Source organism: Camponotus vicinus, unplaced genomic scaffold (assembly GCF_025532165.1).
Source record: "Camponotus vicinus isolate PSW18456_S1 unplaced genomic scaffold, iyCamVici1.0 SCAF_9, whole genome shotgun sequence".
NCBI classification, from domain to species: Eukaryota; Metazoa; Arthropoda; class Insecta; order Hymenoptera; family Formicidae; genus Camponotus; species Camponotus vicinus.
This window is the reverse complement of record NW_028141981.1, coordinates 7163341-7186942: the sequence shown is the minus strand read 5'-3', so window position 1 is coordinate 7186942 and position 23602 is coordinate 7163341. Positions and strand designations below refer to the sequence as shown.

Sequence of the window (23602 nt, the reverse complement as noted above, 5' to 3'; positions counted from 1 at the left end):
ACAGAAGAAGTTAGCACGATGTGTGTATGTGTAAGACATGTGTACAAAAAGTTGACAAAATCATTTTACGAGAATAAAGATAGATGCAAGAAAATACGAAAATATTATGTGAAGGTAAAATAACAGTTTGGCTATAAACATATCGACATTTCTGAAATTATTATAGAGGAAAGGAAGCGGAGTAAATGCGAAAAATTCTCTAAAGGGCGAATGTTGCTACCAGCACGAAGGCAAATATTGGAACGTGATTTACGGATACAAATATTGGCGCTCGTTAGAGTCCGGAAACGGATTGTCGAATTCGCGGGGAAACGGGAGTTTTGAAGGAACGAGTGTTTTCTGTTTTCTTTTTGCCATCCCTTGCTTTTGCCAACCCCGGTTGCGTTCCGCGCGGTTTCCGACCGTAAGTCAAACCCTCTTCCCCCATTTTTTATACGTCTAACAGATCTACATGTTTGCGGATGGAAAAGTCTTTTTACGAGATTTCTTTGGACGAAAAGTATGACATGATGAAGGAGCACGCACAGACTGATGATTGAATTCACATCCATCTTGCAACATAATCTTTCGCATATTATTTATAATAATGATATTTATATTACGAGAAAGATATGTATATTAGAAAAAAATTATACTAATAGACATAAATAATTTATTATTTGCTTTTTTTCTATTTTTAAAAATATATTTAAAAGATATTTAAAAGAGCAATGAGAGATTTGTTCAAAAGTCTTACGAGTGCTTCAGAATCGAAATTAATCAAAAATATTGGAAAATATTTTTATTCCGATAAAAAATTATCGTAATAAAATAAAACACAATCGCAAATAAAATAAATGGATTAATAAATATTGATAAAAATAGTGCGCTATAAAAAACACGTTTTCCAAAATATTCAAATCAATTTACAGTGAAATTATATAATTTCCATACTTTCCCAGCGGGCCGCAATACATTTTCGCGGACGCAGCGAGAACGCACGTATTTCGCTTGCAAAACCGCGCGCATCTAAATCATAGTAAGCCTTGTTTATGCAGCTGCAAATTATGTCATTACTTAACAGAGGCCCCAGTAACCATAGCCGTGGCGACTACCGCCGCGTCGGCAGTATTAATGATTAATTGAACACTTTCCGTTGGACTATCATTAACAACCGTTACTCGGAATCCTCATAAGTCTCGGTCGGTCCAGACACGGCTAAAAACAACTTTTACTTATCTTCGCGTTACGCGCATAATTTCTCCTGAGATTTTCTCGCAATCAGTGCGGCTGTCGAGAATATATTTTAAATATTGCAGCGATTTTTTTTTTTTTTTTTTTCAAGTTGCAACGTACGATTCGCGCCTGAAAGGCTAACATTGCTTTTACTTAGCATAGAATTTAGAGTAGTCGTTCTTTTAATTCAAAATTAATTTTGAAATATATCATTCTTTTAATTTTGAATTAAAAGAATGATATATAGTGAACAAGAAAGAAAACATGATAATGTAAGATATAAAAATGAGATATAAAGATTTTATAATCCGTTTATTGAAACACAATAAAAAATTCGGTGCGATACAATCTTTCGGCTGTCTATACCAGATATTCATTGGATGATAAATTATAAAACATTTTCCCTCATAAAATATCGTCGATATTTGAAATTCCGCTTGATTATTTAATTCAAAATAAATATTCAATAAATTTCCCAATATCTCTCTCTCGATGAAGAATAGTTGCGGACATACGTGGATGTGCAGCTCGCATCAGGATTTAAATCGAAAAACGAAATTCGGTGATTGAGCAAAATGTTATGTATATAATGTAATATTTATTTTTCTTTAAACCCAATATTTTAGTCATATATTGAAATGAAAATTCTCTGAATTCCGTAGCGTGATACGCGCGATTGCATAATCGCTCACGATTCCGGTACCGCGCGTTATCCGCCTCGCTAGACGAGGTTTCTGGACAAGCTGCACGGCATAATGGAACTTCCTGACATTTGGACGGCGCGGCGTGCCCATCCTTTGTTCCAAACGTAAGAGAATGTCATCCCTTATTGCAACCACCCTTCGGCATCGGTCGACTTTGGGGGGAGAGTAAAAGGCCAGAGGATGGCGAGCGCCGGTCCGTTCGATTGGACGACCACCTCTCGACCCCCTGGCTAACACGTCGGCCAACGTTGGAATGCGAGAATTTATTCCAGAACATTCCGTGGGGTAAACGTTTTCTATCTTCCGGATCTACCACCCGCAACCTCCATCGACGATCGGAATATTTCTCTTCCTTTTGCTCCTCGATATCCGCGACTTTGCCTTCGAACTTCTGGAAATCGAAATCGCTTTTGTGTCGTAGGCGTATCGTAAGAATTCTCTCGCCAATATGTGTATAAAATGCACTGTCTGTATGACAGTATACGTATTAAAATGTTGATATCGTTTGAATATAATTTTTCACGCTAAATTGACAACGCTAAACTGCAGAATATTTATAGAGCAGTTATTTCTTAATAAAAATATAAAAATGTATAGATTATAATTTCTCAAAAGAATGTAAAATTTTATATGTATATATTTTTTTACCATATCTGTGTGCATCATATTAGAAAAAAAATATTAATACGAAATTCTTATCGCTTTTTAAGAATAAGAAGATTTATAAGTAAAACGTAAATCTCTTAAAGTATATAATTGGAGTCAACATCGTCAAGTATATTAATTCCGGCAATATATTAAAATCCGGGATAATTTAATTTTACCACGTAACTAAGCTGCTCTAATCATCGGATTCAAAACACGGAGATTATACGCGATATTCGATGCAAGGCACGTAGTTGTCACGGCATTTGTCGTTTACAATTTCGCCTTGTCTCGCCGGTCGATTCGTCGTAAATTAAACAGAGCGCTTTTACGTCATGAATAATTTACAACATTGCTTAAATGACTGATTTTAAGTCGCGCGGACTGGCGTGAATCATAAGCATCGTTCGTGCAACCATAAAATTTTGCCGGTGCATTCGTTGCTCGCAGCATCGCGCGCAGAATCTACCCTTTCGTCGGGAGAAGGAAAAACATCGGTGTAGAGAAAAGTTAGAACGTCCCTAACATCTGACCCTGCACCTCCGTTGTTTGCGGTTCGCAGACATTTGTCAGTTGATCGCGCACCCACCTCGTCGTTTTCACACGACCATCACGCCATTTTCTACATCGTAGCGTAAAACTGGGATCAGTGGATCGGTATAACGGCAAAGACCAATAGCTATTTTATCCTTTTAGCTTTTATTGCCTCGCTTGTATGAAAACGAATAGAAAAACACGGTTAAAACTTGGTCAATAACATACATGTTTTTTAATAAATATTTTAAAGCAGCAAATGTTTTGCGATAAAATATACAAGAAATATAATCTTTACATTGCGTATTAACAGTATTAAAATCGTGATAAATTATGAAAAAAAATGAGACATATTTTAATGTAAGATGAAAAAATACGCGTACTATTTCCTACATTTATTTTGTATGTGATACTTTAAGATCAGTACAGAAATGGCACAAACTGTACATCCGCATATACATACATTTCGCATTTCAGATTTTACTTTTTCACGATGTCGACTTTACACGGAAACGCGTACAAGCGAAAACAACAAATAAATCTTGATGGGCACGCGTACAGCTTGAAAGCGTCACGTTTACCGGCTTTTAAAACATTGCTCTTTATTCTGTCCCTTATTTCTCTGCGTCCTTCCTCTACGAATGTTTCGTAGTAAATTGTGGCTGTCAAGCGCAGAATTTCTAAAGAAAAGGATTACAGAACACGCGGGCGTAATCGCGTAATTTTCATTACACGAGAGTGTTGAATTTCCTATGCAACGTTCCATATGTGCAACTATACGAAATATGATGTTTTGCAAATATTGATGAGTAAAATATTGATGATGCTCTTGTTGTTATTTTTCCCTTCGAGAGACGAAATTAAGCGCTACTGAAATGGGTAACAGTTTATTAAATAATTACGTTATATCGGGTTGAGAGTAATAAATAAACATTGCACGTACAGATAATAAATGAATATTAGAATCAGAGTTTCGACAGATTAATTCTTTCAGTCATTTTTATACTTTATGGAAAGAGACTTGAAAATTTAATAACTGCTTTATTTTTTGCGAAAGTATATGTATATCTTACACGATTTATTAAATAATTATGATAATCGAATTGGGCCAAATGGCTATTTATATTGGGACTTGTATGTTGAAAGTTCTATGATACCTAACACATAGTTAAATTGGAGCAATTCCGTCCGATAGCATTACATTCGGAATGTAACATTGGGAGGAGACCATATCGGAGCCACGAAATCGCATAATCACGCGCCGGCTGCGCGCGCGAAGCCGTGAGCAACGCAGTTTGCCCCGAAACAATTCAGACCAAACAACGTACTCGTTCCCGATAAACTGCAGCTACTACATAATTCTAGTATCTTGCACAGTTTGCAGATCGCTGAGATTTGTTGATCGTTTATCTCGCCAAGATTGTATCATTTTAATCCAGCTTACGGTTCCCAACATGCAAGAACGAAAACTTACGAAACTTTGAAAATATGTAGAGAGTCTCTGTAAATATGTCTCTTAATAAACAATACGCTCCATTTCTGCTTGAATTTATTTTGAAAAAGTAAACTGAAAAACTGAATTATATCTTTCGTTTTTTATTCGCAAACAAAAGCGAGATGAACAATTTTGCAAAAAAGTATTTCTTTTAGTAAGATTTTTAGTGTTTTTAATATATCTTTTAACAATGTGTACTTTTGAATTGTTTAAGCAATTGATAGTTATATTAAAGATATTAAATCTTATTAAAAAAACTAATTTTTTTTTTATAAAATCTTATATCTTTTATAAATCTATCCTTTTATTTATGTGTAATGAATTAATCGTGTTCGTGAATTCAGTAAACAAAACCAGCAATCATTTATTAAGAGATTATTTTCTATATATTTTTAAAATTATACATTTACAATTCTTTAAATTTATGATTAGGAGTTTTGTTCTTGTTATAGCTAAGCTTGATTTAGAATTCTATTTAAAAATTATTTTAGATTAATTTTTTAAATAATTTTATTATCGATGAACTATATATAATAAAATATAATTTTAACGAAGTTGAAATTAATTTAATTTATTTATTTATTGGCAATGTTTTGTTGATATGAGATTATTGAACACTGAAATGGAGATTGTAATACATACTGTATGAAAAAGCCTGAAGTTTCGTTCAATCATTTTTTATTTTTGGCTGAAAAAAAACTCGAGCGAAGATCGAAACTAATATGAAAAGCAACAATATTATTATACTATAAATATTTTATATCACATATTAAGCCTCGACATTATTATTTAAAACAACGCAAAGCGAAAAAATCAGCTGTTTTTTTTCATAAAATTGATCTTAGTGTTTAGAAGTAAATTGTTAGAAGTAAATTGTCTTCTCTCGAATGGAACGGCGAATTGTAATGGTGTTCTCTATCGGTTTTACCACGAGCTGTTAGGTTTGTGTGATGTTGTTATCTAAAAGCAACTCCATTCTGTCTGTGAGACATTAAACGCCATTGAATGCCGATAACGACTTCCCGATGGAGTAAGTTTAAGCGATAATGTGTAGACAGCCTTGTTCATTAGAGCTAGGATTTAAACAAGTGAAACAATAGTTGGCTTACCGCAAACGGAATTCGTAAATGGTTATCAATGGTTGCGAAATGCGCCTATCAATTAATGCGTCGCCTATCAATTATGCGTCCGATAATCTTCCCATTTTAGCTTTGAGCTAATGTACACTAATTGCTTCTAATTCAATTGGAATGAATCAACGTATCGCAAATCTCATGTATGCGGTAATGGTTTCCGGGAAAATTATACCCGATCTCGTGATCTGTTTGATCTGTTTAAAGCGTCATTTTTGCAAGTAAATATGCATTGTATTAGAGAGACTTTAATAATATTCAAACAATAACGAAGCCGGAAACGTTGAAGGGAATACGAGAAACATCAAGTTTCAAATATTTTATCGGTCCCTTGGTACACATAGAACAGCGCGTAATTACTAAAAGTTATGTTTAATTAGGAAACTTCGATGTAATCATGCATACATACGTGCAAATACCGTATACTTTGTACCACATGTCAATGGAAAATAAACTCGTTAAACTCTGCTCATTCAACAATACATGTACGTTTTGAACAGAATTAACAGTTTAATGTTCCCGCGACTTTTTATTATCCCTTATGAAGTATCTCGGAATAAATTTTATGACAAAGTTATACAAGTTGATAAACTGATATTCAAAATTTATTTTTTTTTCTTAAATGAGAGAATCTAAATTCTTTTATGATATCAATTTTTTCAATATGTATATCGAAATTTAGATATTTAAATTTGCCATTTATGAGATAATATTTAAATTCTTGCATTTCTTTTTCATAATTTTCTTATTGTAGTACTTTCTACAAAATTTATAATTATTTTATATTTAAGTACATATCGCTCTAATTATAATCATCGGTATATTCTTGATGTTATTAGATGCATTAGTAACCACTGAAGTTAAACTTTAACAGTAGTACACGGTGAGTAATGCGCCTATGTCGCACGCAAGGACCTTATCGTTACTATTCTAATGTATGGTGCCAAATGGTCGACCATTAACTATCCGATGATAATGAATCGCTTAAAATACGAGCACGTAGTTCCGTACATGCGAGCCGCGAAGTGCGAGAAGTAATCGGACTGTCATCACCGAAATATATCATCGTTCTATATTCGTTCCTTCACTTATTCCCTCGTTTCTTCGCTGATCTTTTTTCCCATGGTTTTCTTACATCCGTTTGACTATTTCTGATCGCAGTAAACCAGCAGACATATTTTAAATATCGTATATAATAACTCGGAACAAATAGAACGTCATATTCTTTACGATACTATAATATGTCAATATAAATTTTTACATTTTTTTGTAATTTTTTCATTAAAGTATTTTTTCTACAATTAAAAAAATCTATAATTATTTTATTCGAACGTTTTAATATGACTCGATGTTTCGTTCTTCCGTCCTGCACCTCGCACATCATATTTCGGCAGATATGGGAGTTCGAGATGCGAAGGGAAATTTCTTGCTTGAGGAAGATGGGCGAGAAATTGGAAAACGACGAATGTGAAAGCATCGAAGTCGAGCACAACCGTTGGATTTACCGTTTGCCGAGTTTCCGCACCTCGGTGCCGCATTTACAATCGGGCTCTAGGAAAGCGGCGAGAGGGTAGTCTAAAGGCGGCTAACAATAAGTCGAGAGTTTCAATTATTCCCGTGTCAGAATACGTCACGCGTCGCCTGTGTATTAAGAAAATGCCAGGGCGTGCGGGCCATGAATCGAATCGGGTTCTCGTTTCTCCGGGGCTACATTTGTAGTAAGTCACCGACTTACAACACGCGCGTCGCGTGTATACACGACTATCGCGCGCACGTGTGCACGTTTATATGCGCACACGCGTTTCGCGGCACCGAATTTATCTTTCTCGAGAAAATTAGAAAAGGCATCCCCTCTCCGTCCTTCCACCCCTTCTTGCGCTGGCACTCGCTACCTGCTATTCTCCCTCTTAACTGCCACCCCCGCGCGTATCCCCCGCGCGTAATTCCCCGCGACTTTCCAGAAAACGATATATCAGAAAGGCGAGATGGGGAACGAGGCGGAAATATGTCCGAGGATAGAAAGGCTGACTTTAACATAGTATAGGTGAGTTAATAACCTTTCGTATTGCACAACGATGCGAAAGAACGAAGAGAGTAAGTATGAGAATAAGTGGCCATCGCGCGCGCGTGAGAGAAGAACCCCGTTGAGATATATTGCCCCGTCGTTGTGAGTAAGACACTCGAGGATCTCGCGGCTGCCAGTTTGTTTTGTGGCCGGTCGAGTGGGCTATTTGATTCGCTGCTCGGAAATGGCGAATCTGTATTGCGGCGAAAATTATTTTTATGGAGCAATATCGAGGATCCAGCGAGCGTCGAGTAGAAATGGTGGAGTAATTTATTGCAGATGAGAAAATTGCGCAGAAGATACTCGCGGATTCTTGAGAAGTCAAGTTTAAATTTTATATATGAAATTTTATACATACATATATATGTATGTATATATATATATAAAATTATATGTGTATTTATATACATGTACATTAAAATACATATATTAAAGCTAATTGAAAAGTTGAGAAATAACTTCGTGGATTCTCCCAGGAAATTGAATTGGACAGTAAATCTAGCGTCACAGTAAGAGAAGAAGACGCGAATGGAAGCTTAGTGTAATGAGATGATAGAATTTTATATCGCGATCAAAAAAGTCTGCAAATTTCATAAATATTATTATTCTTGTTCGTAACTCTGTGTTACGCGTCTACTCGATCATAAATTGGACAGATGTAAGCCGCTTGAAATAATAAAGAATTTTTTTTCCTGCCATTCTCGCGCGCGCGCGCGAGCTTGCCGGGGAAATCAAGAGGAGGAGTAATCCGGGGACCGTGATCTATGCGCGAAATAATATCGCCTCTGGTGGAAAAAGGGAAACAGGGAAGAGGTTTATACACATATACATACATTCTAACACAACTTACGTGACTCAATAACGCGAAATTAATAATATCAACGTAAATCTGCAAAACAGTTATTTTGAAATATGAAAAACTGAAACAAACATATGAATTACTTGAGATATACATCTTGGAAAGAATCGAACCTAATCGAACGATCAAAATTAATCAAACACACGAATTAATGGAAGCTTAGTGAGAACTCGGTGGGCTTATATGTGATATCACTACATATATGAATGTGTTGTCATAAACGCATTACTTTCAGAATAAATCCATAGTTATTCTGTACAAGGCTGAGGATAAATTCTCTTTCACATGCAAATAAGACGTTACGAGTGCGACACTTAAGCTGCAAGCATCCTCGACACGCACCAATGTGCACACTACCAGGTACTCGCGACGAGGTGTCTGGAAAGGCGTCTCTCGTTGTACACACTTGAATCTACATGACTTTCTAACGCTGTATTATACAGAATTCTGTTATGAAAATGATTTGAAGTTCTACTTGAGTTGATTGATTAATATTATAAATCAAACATAACACGCACAATATTTGCACTTCATTTATTAAAATAAGCTCCTTCAGCATTAAAATAAAAAAATAATTTTCTTTTTCAAATTAAATAATTTTTAAAAATATTTATATTTTCTATCGAGATTATATTTATCATACATATGCAAAATAATCAAATTATATATTACATGTAACGTATATATGTAATAAAAATATTCTATTGAAATCTAATGATATGATGAGTCTTTTGAATATATATCCATGTCTTATTTTTTATTGAAAGAGATAAAGTTGTCTTTAATATTTATTTTAAATACATTATATCTATGATAATGTAAATGCATGAAATAAAGGATATCCCTTTTCGAGATGAGCTTAATTTTGCCAAAGATAAATGTTACAAATGTCTTCCACGGATGTGCATCAAGTCTGAGAATCAACTTCCTTTTGACTTCCTGTCACGCTTTGTACCTTCATTACCTACAAAGCCTGGCTTTCAGACTGGCACCGACACTGTTGAAGGTGTTACGAGGATCAAACTGTGTTATAAACGAGGAGACTTAAGAGATCGTCAATTTGGTACGTCTCTTTATAAAAGAGACGCGATCTGTTGCAATTCTAAATAATTTGTCATAAATAATAGTTTTTTAATATAACACCAATGAATTTCATCCCTTGATGTTTTCTACTCAAATCAATGTTAAAAAATATTTTTTCATTGGAAGCTATTTTTAATACTTTAACAATACGAAATTATTTGTGCATCTTTTTATTACAGAGTTTGTCGATAATTAAAAATTGAAAAATTTTTTATCTTTGATATATATCTCTTATGAAATTCCCGAAAGTGATTAAATAATCATAACGACGATTACACATGCAATGAATACTCCATGCATGTATGTTGGATTGAATATATTTGATAACGTCCTGAATGACGAAATTGCACTCCATATCAGTGCATACAGGTGGATACGTGTCAATGCTATCTGCACCGTGCTTTTGTAATACGCGGCTGCGCATGCATTTGCATGCAAGCGATGTCTGGATGTGCACTCGAAAAGAGTACGACACATTGTAAATCGCGGTAGGGAACGAATTGCAAACGTTATTGTGCATTTACCGGAGACCGATCGCCTGCGTCGAGTACCATTTATCGCTCTCTTTCATAGAATGTTAAATATTATTGATTTCTTCCTCAATATTCACAGAGCATGCGGTGTCAATCTCATATTAAAAGTTCTCACGGCATTATATTTTAAGTTGAATTCTCCAATCAATTCACGCGTGCACGATATTCTTTAATAAAAATCGGATATTTTTTTGCTATTTTTAATTTTCTAGATTAAATGGGATTTTTTTGCAACAATATTGGAAGTTAATCGCGTACATCGATATCCATCCACATTTTATTAACTTATCTCTTATGCTGGTATGTCCAAAATATTCAAGCAAATTTAATTTTTTTTCGGTAATTATTTGTTTTAGTTGTCCATTACTCTACCATTTACACATACACGTACAAAATCATTTATAAATTCAAAGACTAGTAAACAAGAGTAGTGAGCAAGCATGATGAAAACCAGGACACTAGAAATCATTATGCTAGAGCAGGGCATAAAATCTCAAATTCCTCATCATCTCGCCATCGTTTTAAGAAAATAAAGAATGTACCTCGCCGCTCATTATAACATCGTAAAATGAAGTGCCCGGACGTAACAATTTCATCGCGATAATTAATCGCACACTAGTAAGATAAAATATCGAATCCTCTTACGAATCCTTTTATCGACCGACTTTCCACTCCTCGGCACTGCTTATGGCGAGCGTATTGAGCCATCGCTCAAACCGTATAATGACGAAGCGCATAATTAATCTACTAATTCATGAATATTTCCGCTTCAGTCAGTCTTCAATCGCCAATGTTCATCTTCGCGTGAGAGCGAACCGATGAACGAGTCATACTTCATCGTCTCGCTTCGTTCTCTTCCGCAAAACTAATATCGTCTCGTTAAACCGGGGCGCATTAAAGTCAACAAAAAATTATAGAGTATGCAAATCTCTTCAATTATCTCTGCAATTTTAATTTTTTTATACTTAAATTAATTCTGTAACATACACACGCGCGATATTTTTTTCAAGAAAATAAAATATAAATTACGTAAAAATATTCTCGAAGAGTATTATATAATTATCTTTACAGAAATATATTTAAATATGCATCAGATTGCATATGTATGTATCGAGATGAAGGTAATTAAAATTTAAATAATCGTCATTCATAGAATATGATAAAAATTTGACTCAAATTTGTTCATTGATAACAATTTGATTTAATAATTAAAGATTGATTAAATAGAAACTTAATATGTTAAGCGACCGTTTCTATATCATAACATTTTATGCTACGAGCCAAACAATACGTCTGTAAAAAAGAGGAATGTGTAAGCGAAACGTTTCTTGAAAGTTCGATAACAGATACGAACAGCATGGCAGAGGATGCATCCTCTATAATTCTCTATTAGTTTCTCTGCCACTCCTCGTCGCTCTCTCATCTTAGTTGGCTGTTTCTGAGCACCCATTCATCATCAAGTGCCACTCGACTCGTGCGTTTAAAACTAGAGTAGTACTGGGGTTTATGCAATACGATCCTCTAAATTAAACCGATGAACTCTGAAATTGAATGGATTTGCTTACATTTAATTAAACGCGGTCTTGACTACATATTTCCCCGAAACAATTTCTTTTCTAGCGTATGCTTTAAATAAGTAAAACGATACGAATTTTAAAATACTATCTAATCGAAATATCTTGATGTTATTTATATAAGATTTTATGTCATATTTAAATATTCTTTCTTGGAGGAAAAATTAACATAAAAAAATGAATGCCGATTATTAATAAGCTATCTAGCTTAAAAGAATTTTAGATGTTAATCTCTTATCTCGAGCTGCACAAGTTCCGAGAGGGTAGCTTCAAAATGTCCGCATCACGGGGGATGACTTGAGCGAATTTAGCCGCGCCTTATCGTTAATTGAGCATCCAGCCATGGAAAGCGTATTTACCGCGTCTTGTAACGCGACAGAATCGATAAAATGGAGAAGAGGACAGCCGTTAATTCTCGTTAAGCAGCAGTGACGGCGCCTGCTCGCGAGACAGGCGGATAAATAACGAGAATAGCGGACATTCGGAAGCAATTCGAAGGCGAGGCGAGGGATTCGCGCTCCTCCGGGAATCTCCGAAGCTCTCTTCGCAACTTTCGTCCCAAAACGCGCGCCCCGCGTTCGCGAAAAACTAGTTGTGCAAAGTTTCGCTCCCTTCGCGCCGTCTTCGATCGAAGGGCTTGTTGGCGCGTGCAACTTTCGAATTCTTTTACGTGGATGTTTAGAATTTATCGATGACGCGATAAAGTACTGCTGTAAGAAGTTTAGCGTCTCGCCGACTGTATCGAGGCGACCGAATGCTCCGCCGAGCGGAACCTCGCGAGATATTTTATGGGGACGATTCGGAATTGAATTCGAGGCATGTGTCTAATCGGTCGTTTATAGCTATTTACGTAAGTTTCGTGTTACACATCTAAATTTATATATCGCGTAAAAAAAAGTCTACCATCTTTAAAGATTTAATTCATTTAATTCACTTAAAAGGATTTAATTTACCATAGGAATTATGCGACTGATTATTAAATATAAGTGTATATATTTCAAATTTTAATTTAGTTGAAAATAATGAAATCACTGGTTCAATTTTTGCAATCAATTTCGTTTGCAATTAATTCTTACACGCGTCGATAATGATAAAACTTTTCTACTTATCGATCTATCTTACCTGTTCGAATCGGAAAAGTACTTTTCTTTTACATTCGCAAACGTGACAGCTGATTTTCGATGTGCACGTCGCAACGAATTCTTCCGTCGTTCGAGATACGCCAAAGAATTTGTAGCGACGACGATAATTCAATGGAGCTCGTCTCGTAAATTTCCATCATGAGATTCCTTCTTTGTAGCGTTAGTCGACTTCCGCTTCAATTTACGTCGGCTCAACGTGACGGATTTAAAGTTTACCGTCGTAAGAATAGACGTTGTTAATTACGATCGCACTTGGCATCTTGAACCCTTTAAAAAATTCCTTGTTTTATTAAAATCCGAGTATGCATTACTTGTGCATCGCGATCATAGATGAATACGTCAATGTATTAACATGGATAATGAATAATACTTGGCATTTAGTACACAATTTGATTCTTCCGATGCATGCGCTTCGTGCCTCGATGATGGACGGAATCTCATAATCCTACAAAATCGATTGCAATCTCGATGGATTTATTAAAATCGCCGATTGTCGACGACTAAGCCGATTATATGGGCGTCCATTCGCCGTTCTCGTTCTGGTTGATTAGCAGACAAGTGAGTGATATGGCACACGCAAACATGTATCCCTTTGATGACCCAAGCAGAGTATCGACGATTTCGAATCTGATGAAAAAAATATATCTCGAGATTAGCCGCTGTTCTTAACTATCGTTTGCTAGCTCACGTTTCTGCTTCCGTTGATTTCCACTCTTCTGCTCGTATTCTCAATAAAGTGATTTTCAAAAGAGAGAAAAATAAGTTAAAGTGAAAGAAAGAAAAAAGAAGAGAGAAGAATATAATCCATAAATTTATATGTTTCTTCTGCTGTTATATAATTAAGTATTCATCTAATTAAGGGAAAATTGCGACGTTTAATTATTTCTTAATTAACGATTGCGATCGTTCACAATTCGCGACACGTGTGATGTTGTTTTCGATAAATTCGCGATTATTTATATCTATTCTCGTTTTTCGAATTAATTAAATTTTCTAAAATCGACTAAAACAACTAAAACATGATATAAATTATTATTGATTATTATTATTGGTAAATTATTATCGACTATTACATGAACTTACATTCTCGTGTATTTGAATCAACTCTCGATTAAAAGGAATCCTTTTGATTTTAATGATAACGTTTCTCATTAGCGAGACGGAATGTAAAATTAAATAAGTCTACTCTGGATCTCAGAAATTCATTAAAATTAAATCAGATCTTGTAGTAGTTCACTCTGAATATTTTACTGAATGTTTGACGTGTACTTTTCTCCTTAAGCATTTCAAATTTACCGTAACATTTTCGTTTCACGTCCTGCCGTGCAAATCTCGCGCGAAATTGCTTTATTTACAAAAAAAATGTCAAACACCACTATGCTTATCTAAATGGCCGGCGAATTCATCGGATATATATAACCCATGTCGAAGTAGCCCTTCCGCATTACGGTATCTCGACACCTCGGGATATCGCGTTCTCGCATTGCTCCCGATCTCATGAGGCGTCGACAAGACCGGCCGTGACGTGAGGTATCACTTTGCGAATGACAAGGTCCGCACATCGTCGGGGATCACGAATGTATGCGCGTCCATATGTACGATCAATTTGGCAATACACAGTCGGCTACATCTGGGATCTACCGACCGATTGCCTTCCTGCATCGTGTCATATACGGAGTGTCTCCACGAGAAGGGTTTTTGATCCTTCAAAAGATGAGATGATATGATCATGACAATATCGCTGCGAACATAAAAACTCTCCTCGTCAAATATTTCTCCAATTTTGAATTGAATCGAAGTGACATCTCAGGTGATCTGCATCGAAAAATGTATAAAAAATCTATTATGAGTAGTTATGATAAAAGAAATAAAGCGCATATATTTTCCTAAGATTTACAATAATTTTTCTAAATATTCTACTTTTTCAACACAATGTACGATGCATATTCGTGGATATCTTTCAATAGATTAGTAATATTATCATCTTGGGAAGGATCAATCTCTTCTTCCGGGACACTGCGTATATACTTCACTGGCTCCTTGCAGCACACCGGATGCATCGATCTAGCCTAGTCGGCTTATGCACGTGGGTGTGCGGCTTGCCCGTCAGCAGATATCGGTATGCTGTCCCAATTCCAAGTTTCGAGCAATCGACGGTCTCTCTCCCTCTGTCCTCCCTTCCTCTCTTTCTCTCTCTCTCTCTCTCTCTCTCTACCCAGCCGTATACAAGGATGTTCGACGTCTGTCTATCGATCGCGATCGCGCGAGTGGATTCGGAGGCTAAACGCGAATCCCGGTATGTGGATGTCCGTTTGAAAGCTGCAACTGGGAGATATCGTAACATGCCAAGACGCCGGATTGAAAGCCAATCAAGGCAAGCCCCAAAGGACCTTGATACAGGACAAGTTGAGTAGGCTACTCTGTGCTTTGATTTCTGACGAATTATGAACCGTCTTTTAATACATGTTTTTTTTTTACAATCGTGTCAATTTTCTATTAAAAACCTGTTGACGTCAAGACTACAAACTGTCATTTCCTAATGATAATTTTCTTTATTATAAGTATCGTTTATAAAATTACTAGGAAGATAGTAATTCTCGTCACGTACATCTTGAATAAATATGCGCGGTTTATCTTTATTCGTTTCGGTGTATCCGCGAGCTGTTTCGTTACAGTGGAATCATCGAATGTTTAATCAATGACTATTATTTTAATTAAGCTCAACGAGTCTACGTGGAAGGTCGTGTACGCCTGTTTGAGTAGAGAGAAAACTCGTGACAATGTTTAATGAAACGGGAGTACTCAAAATTCGTTAGCGAATGTATTTGATTATTCTCTCACACTGCACTATTATTGTTGCACACGATGAAAGTAATATATATTACATATTTTAAATATATGTTTTACAGAGACAAAATATTATATTAAAATTAAATCTGACACTCGGAAAAATAGGAGAAATAATAAAGTGACAGAATGAAAGATATAAGAGGAATAATTACTTACTTCTGACGCTTTTCGCGAAAGTCGCTAAATTAAAATTATCCGAAGACTAATTTCAGTCTTATGAGCCAGTTGTCGAGTGTTCAGAGAATTAAGTCGACATTTGGCCGACCGAAATTAAATCCATACAAACTTTCGACACGGCGATAGTCCAGGCGAGAGTCTCTCGAAGTCCTTGTTCGTACTTTCGAGAGATCTTGCGAGAATTAGCACTAGCGATTCAATTCCGCCAGAATTAATTGTCTTCGCTCCCCGCGTGATCTTCGGTTAATCCGGAAAACGCACGTATCTAACGTATCTGCGTGTATACCGAGTTTAAAGCTGACCTACGCCAACAACAGGAGCGCCTATTCGAGCATAATATTTCAGTTTAAATAAGTAATCGCCCCCGTTTAACATTGACTAATATCTCAGCGCACGCAAGCACTTAATTGTTATCGGAAATTAATTAATCGTCCAATTTAATGCGACAGATGTGTTACGTATAAACTGCCTTGGTCGCTCGAAACGCCGAGCCAGAGGATTATGTATCCAGTAGGTATATAAATCAGATAATCTCTAGTTATCGACGATAGTATAGTCTTCATGAAAATCACGAGAGAGAGAGATTTCACTGAATGTGTGTGAACGTTATAATATAAAATATGCTAATAGGAAACAAAACTAGTCTACGGAATATTCTATGTGTCTCTTTGTCAGCCTTCACACACACACACACATCTCTCTATCTATTCTTATATTTTCTTTAAAGAATTTTTTTATAACATTTCTTAATATTTTCTCAGTGATATTTCCAAGTGAAATGCATTCGAACCGTAAAATGCACACTTTTCCAGGCGAAGGAGTAAATCCTCTTTAAAAATTCGCTCACGCTACGACAACGTGGTCTCCGATGACATCGCCGCGATTTTACGTAATATCCATGCCGACGCATAATTTCCGTTATGAATTGATCGGAAATTGATCTTTAGGGGTGCGCCGAGTCAATCGATGCGGTCTTCGCGGTGAATCCAGAGTGTCATTTTGCGTCTAGACCGATCGACAATCTCGGCCAGCGCAGAATGCTAATACCACGCGAAATCGCCTCGTTCCGTGCCATTATCGCTCTAATGACAGGTATTTCAGTGCACAAGTGCTCGAATCATCCGATGGGTCCGTATGGCACATCGCCATGCAGGCAACATGTTATCGTTTTCTCCCATTTTTTTGTCGTCTCGTCAAATGTTCCAAACTAATCGCAAGAAGATTGCGACAAATGAAATACTCGTTTTCCAAAAGTATGAAGAATAATCATTCTCAACGTTCATTCTTATTTTTTCGCATTATCATTTAGTTCAATCTCTTTTCTCTTAACGTTTTATCTCATTTTCGAAAGTAAAAGTCGTACGAGCGAACACAATAATATATTTTTCAACAATAACTGCTTTGCACTGAATTAGCAAATATATATACACATCGTAAAACATTATTCTCGACGCTGTCATAAAAGTAACTTTTCTAACGGCAAATATTTTTTTTATTATGGCAACTCATATTTCTACAACTTTTGCAACAAATTATGTGGTACGATAACGCGACAGCTATGACAGGTTAAAATTAGATCAACATTTCTGCGGCTTACGGTGTTTCCTGTCATTAATTACCTGCCCGGCGTTTCATACCGAAGTTGTTTATCGCGAAGGAAAAATCGCGTTGGCGGTCATAACGGACGACGGATACGTCCCGCAGAATTTATGGATGCTTTACACTATCGTAAAACTGAGGGGATGAAATTGTAAATTGGAAAAAAAGGTACGTTACATGGTGGCTGGCACGCTTCGGTGACCAACAATACCTACCTACATCCGATTCCCAGGAGCGTTACGAGAATCATTTTTTCGCGGAATGTGTGTGCGGAGACTCCGCGCGAGTATCTCGTAAAAATTTCATGGGAAAAAAATTGTTCGCAGGCTGAAAAAATATCCATTATACATTCCGCGGCGATATCGGCCAAATCTCATTTCTAATAGAGTTCGATTATTTAAAAAAACGGAGTTTTTACATAACATTGTTGACCAACGGTGTGAAAAAACACTTCTATAAAAGTCGTATTTCCATCGTAATCACATTGTTTATTAATTTTATCTGTTAAATATTTTTTTTATTATTTTTTAATTAACAAGACAAACAATTTTTCTCCGTTTACTTTTAATCGAAACCGATAATGTAAAGCTTTGGTACATAATGCAAATAATGCAAATACGACAATTTTTTGTGCGTGTATTTCTCTTTTGATTGGTATTAAACTTTTAATCATACATGTTTGTTGATAATACATGGAAAAATACGCAAAAAAACAGTTTTCTATTGTGAAAAAATGGAAATGTGTTAATACGGATTGCTTTCATAATTTTTTTCAAAATGTAATTGATTAATATGATTACTGCGTTCTTATTAATTCTCAGCTAACAACAATTGAAATTCTTACTTACAACTATGAATTTTCACACTCGATGAATAATTTAATTATAATGTGTTATTGTCTCTTACGCAACTGATCAATTAACACATTTTTTAATTTAACATTGTAAGTCGCATAACACTATATATTTAGAAGTTTTATTCAAGACTAACTTTACTATAATATTGAGTCTATTTTCAAAAAGATTTGATCTTTTTCAATTGAATTATCCATCTTTTTCGTCAATTTTTTTAATTTGAAATGATAAAAGTCTATCATTGGATCGCACACTGAAAAAAATAAAGAAATGAAAATATTTGCGATATAAACAGCAAATGTATGTCTTTGTATTAATTATATAATTTTTAGAATATGCAATATATCTTAACATTTATACTTTTGGATAATATAGACTCAATCTTGCTGAGATTAAAGAATAAAGAACATCTTAAAAAGATGCTTTATAAAGCTTATCGTTAATCCCTCACTTTTCTGCCGCGCATCAATAAAGTGCATCGCCTTTCGATCAGGAATCCTCTATTCGCTTCCGCTGGAAACGCCGTCGTGGAAATCCTTGGTTCGTGAATTTCGAATAGAGCCGATGGGATGTGGCCTTCACGGCGACGCAGCTATTACTTCCGACAACCCCGCCGTTCGATTAATTCAATCTCGATCTGGAATTAAAGGAACTCGCGTGGGGCGGGGAAGGTAAAAATAACTCTTGTGCCGAGTGGGAAATCACAGGAAAATCTTCAACCTATGCAAACTCACTTAAGAGATAAGTTTAATCCCAATCCGGCAGTAAAAGATGCCCATATAGTGAGACGGAAAGTAAAAAGGTTTTCACATTTTTATTTTTTTATGTATGAATAAAACGCACGATTTTGCGACAATGTAAACGTCATGTTGTAATTTTTTCACGGAAGCATTAAGGAACCAATATTTATAATTATTCATATAACTTTTTATCGCATAGAATTATTCTATATTTCTTTATCAACCATAGTGTTATATTAAACGATATAAATATACGACGCGATTGAAAGAAACGATGATAGAATTCTCGCAAATAATTTATACCCGATAATTATGTAATAACTTACATAAACTTATGATAAACTATTCATAGATCGCTATGGACGATGAGATGCTTTACTAATTGCATCGCGGAAGAGAGCGAAGAAGGCGCGCTTCTAAATCCATCACACTCCATTATTCTTGCAGTGAATCCACTACGTCTGCGTTTATTTCAGAGTGAGGTCGAGAGACATGCTTCTCTTCTTCAACCAAACTCCAAATCGTCGTGAAGAAATATTATGTAAGCGAGACGCGCGACGAAACGTTCTTCCCGCTATCAACCCCTCCGTTTCTTTTCTCCCCATTTTATTCGTCCCTCGAGTGCTCTTAATCTTCGCCTCGTCGCATTTCCCTGCGACCATCGCTTTTGCCCAACCCTTTCCTTGTATCTCGAGAACACTGTGCGACTCGCACGTGACTCTACGCGCGAACACGCGAGATTCGTCGAAGTTTATCCCGGCCATACGAACCATGGGATGGTCGTAAAAAAAATGTTTCAAACCCGCACACACACATATACGCGTCGACTGTACGTAAATTGCGAGACCGACAGTTATGGTTAAACGAGGGAAAATTTTCATGCCCCTTTTCTGTTTCCCCAGTAGAAAAATATTCCGCGAAATTTGTACATGTCGCAACTTTAGAGTAAATTGGTATGCACATATATTTCTACCGAGCACTAGAAAAGTATTTTTTTTATGAAAGAGTTTATTAAGTCTAGCAATATTTTGCGTCGGTATTCATCGCCACGTCGTTTGTACTTGACGTGTATAATGTGCAAAATAAAGACAAATATGTAACTCTAATGTTATCTGAAAAAATTTCCTTTTTTTCGTTTATGTTAACTAATTAACGTCTTTTGCCTTTTATCGCATCAAGAAAGTAAATGACGTGAAATTCATTTATATCGCGCATTAAGTGGAGGAATTAAAGTACACAGTGGCAATACAGAATTTCAAACTCGAGTATGCGATAAATTTACGAGAACATACGTTCCGCCGAAAGTGGGCTATGCTAACATTTTTATAGAATCGTTTGATTTTTTTATGAATTCCCCATCCATCGAATCGACATTCTATGTATTGTCATAAAAGCTGCTACCAACACATGACATGCACGCCGCTATCGCGGTCATCGAGTATGAAACGTATGTCGATCACTTGACGACTCTCTTCTGTCTGTTGATAAATTACACTGTTATCGGTCCACGCGTGAACACGCGAGAAATAATGCGTCACGTTTGCCTGGCGTAAAAATCAATTTCCATTCGAACGCATCGCTTCCCGACCGTAATCTGTGACGTTCAAATTTATCGTTTAACGATTCCTCCAATGTGCGTGCGTTTAATCGAAAACGTTTGAGATATCAATCTAGTAGCTAAAAAAAATATCAATTTTGGCGGTTCAAGCAATTTCGAGTTGTTTGTTTATCAGAATATTATTTACAATATTTTTTCTGAGAAAATATATAAAATCAAGACCTTTGCGTTAATTTTTCGCTCAAATAAAGGCTTGAATCATTGGTGAAAAATTCAATTTTTACGATGCTTATTGAGATAATTGTTTTTATAATTGATTATCTTTTAGTTATTAATACGCAAAGATTATTTTACATTTTTTATCCATTTCTTCTACATTTTTATTTAGATCGATGCCTGCAGAAAGACTCGTGCCCTATTTCAATTCAGTGTGTGTGCTCCTCAACGACTAAAGCATGATTCTATCACGATTTCGATGATAAGTGAACGGTCGATAGAGAGGAGGAACATTCTCGCGGCTAAAAAAAAAATCAATATGTTCTGGCAACCGTGGCTGGTCTCGTTTCCGATTTCCTCGGCCTCATAAATACGCTTATTTCTCCATGGCGCGCCAGGTTAAGAAGTGCGATGCAAAAGTGCATTCCGCAAGAAAGAAACTGCTAAGAGTAACGGCCTGACAGTAAATTTACATTAGAGAGGACTGCGGAGGACACGAGAAAGCTCTTTTGGTTTTGAGCTTCTCGCGCCTCTCCGTCTGGTATCGATTATGCCGTTCCTTGTTATAAGTCGACGATGCGTATTTCATATTTTCTTTCATTCAGATTCTTGTCATTACAGAGCGCTTAAGACTATGCATTAGACTGACTTTGCCAAAATCAAAAGAAAATATTTTTACTACGCGTTTAATTCCTTTTTATTCGAAATTTAAATATGTAACTGTACACTTTACTTACGGATTAATCGTAGAATCAACGTAGAGCGAGCGTATCATCGCGTTTCGCGATAAGAACATTGTCCCGAAATTTATGAGAGATAATGTAATTTAACGTGACATAAAAGATCGCAGATATATTTATAGTCGGTGCATCGAGAATTGGATGGATAATGAGATAGCTGGCGCTGCGAAATGTTTCCCAAGTGCAAAACTGCATGGTAACTGGTAACGGAGATAAATGGAATTCTGGCGGAGATAAAGATGAAGAATCCGAGGTTGACGGCAGAGCGGTTTCAAACGCGGGATGGCACGTGTGGCTCGTACGACGTGACATTAATGTCTCCTATATCAGCTTGATGCATGCGGTTCTGTAGACGTGGGGCTTAGCATACAGGTCACGCTAGACACAACTGCAACCACGTGGATTACACGAGTGGCACACTTTACCTGTAAGCCGACACGTTTGGTATTAAAAATAAAACCTATGGTGATGCGGCTTTTGCGGAATGTGCTTCGCGGCTTTATGCGTATGTGATCGGTAAATTTAAAATGTTAATCAAAGAGTCGGGGAGTTTCTCGTAACGAATCACGCTTATTCTGTAATTTGCGTTAATACATAAATTAGTTATTTTATTAATTAATTTTATTAATTAGTCTACAGAGATTTTATGAAAATGTAGAACTTTAATTAAATAGTAACTTTAAAGCGCGTGTTTATATTCACAAACGTAAGAAAAAAGAAATAAACTCAATCTTTTGACTCATTTTCTAAGAGATTACTTGAGCATCATTCCGATGTTTCATCCTTAAAGTGAGCTAACGCGAAACATCCAAAGCCATAAAAAAGCGTTAATTAAATGCCCAACTTTATTAAATTGCGGCATGGCCGTCGGGATTTGAGCCTCCTCTCTCTCTCGCCATTTTCCATGGAGAAAGTTTATTTTACTACCGCGGCGGATGAAAAAAATGGCTAAACTTTGTAAGTTATCTCCCGCTGACCTGGTTTGGAAAAAAAGCAATACAATTTGTCAAGGATTCTGGAACGCTAATTAGCATGCATGATTCCGCGATATCTTTACATACAATATGAAGAGAACAAGCGCAAGTAGGAGGAGAAAGAGAGAGATTGAGAGAGATAAAAAAAGAGGAGATAAAAAGGGATGAATTTTTTTGTATTCTCTCTGATGCATCCGTTCGAAGTACAGTCGTCCAAGCGAGCAAAAAAGATCGATAAGAAACATCGTTTCGTTAAGTGTCGAGGTCGCTTCAACCTTCTGGCGGTGGCCGATTGAGCTTTGGCGGTGGGGGAGAGAGGAGGGGGAGAAGAGGGTGAAAACGACAGTCATCCCTGGGTTCTTACCATTGTTCCCTATCTATTGGGACCGGTTTACTCAACCCTTTCGCCAACATCGAGTCTATATCGGGGACACTAATGCTCGCGATACTCGCATCGGATTCTTCGTCTTTGTTTCGCGTACAATGGGTTTTGTTTCGAGAGGAATTTTGTCGGGGTGCCATAGTTGATTCTCCTTACACACCATATTTGTCGATAATAATGCATATAACGGTATCCTCCTCGCTCCCTCCTCTCTCTCAATTTTTCAGAGAGAGAAAAGTGAAATTGAAAATAATTGTTATATATGTTATCTCACGTTGCTTTTTATGAAATTTTCTGTGTAATAAAATTACAATCTAAAATTAATTAATGCGATAATAAAATTTCTTTTTCTAAAAATACGATTTCCTTTCTAATTTTATCATAAAAAGCTATCATAAAAGTAATAACGTATATCTTCTTAATCAGCAGTTTTTTCATGCAATACCGTGTACGAAAGCAATGATTCATAGATTTCTCTTATTTCGAACAAAAACAGGAGATAATCGAAGTCTTCCCCGAACAAAGTCCTT

At 36.2% G+C, this 23602-nt stretch overlaps 1 protein-coding gene across 4 annotated transcripts in view; it reads left to right on the top strand.

The window, feature by feature from the left end:
• The window catches only part of Pgant2 (polypeptide N-acetylgalactosaminyltransferase 2), a 220540-nt gene that overhangs the window by 144613 nt on the left and 52325 nt on the right, over positions 1-23602 (top strand). The gene's annotated exons all lie outside the window — the stretch shown is intronic.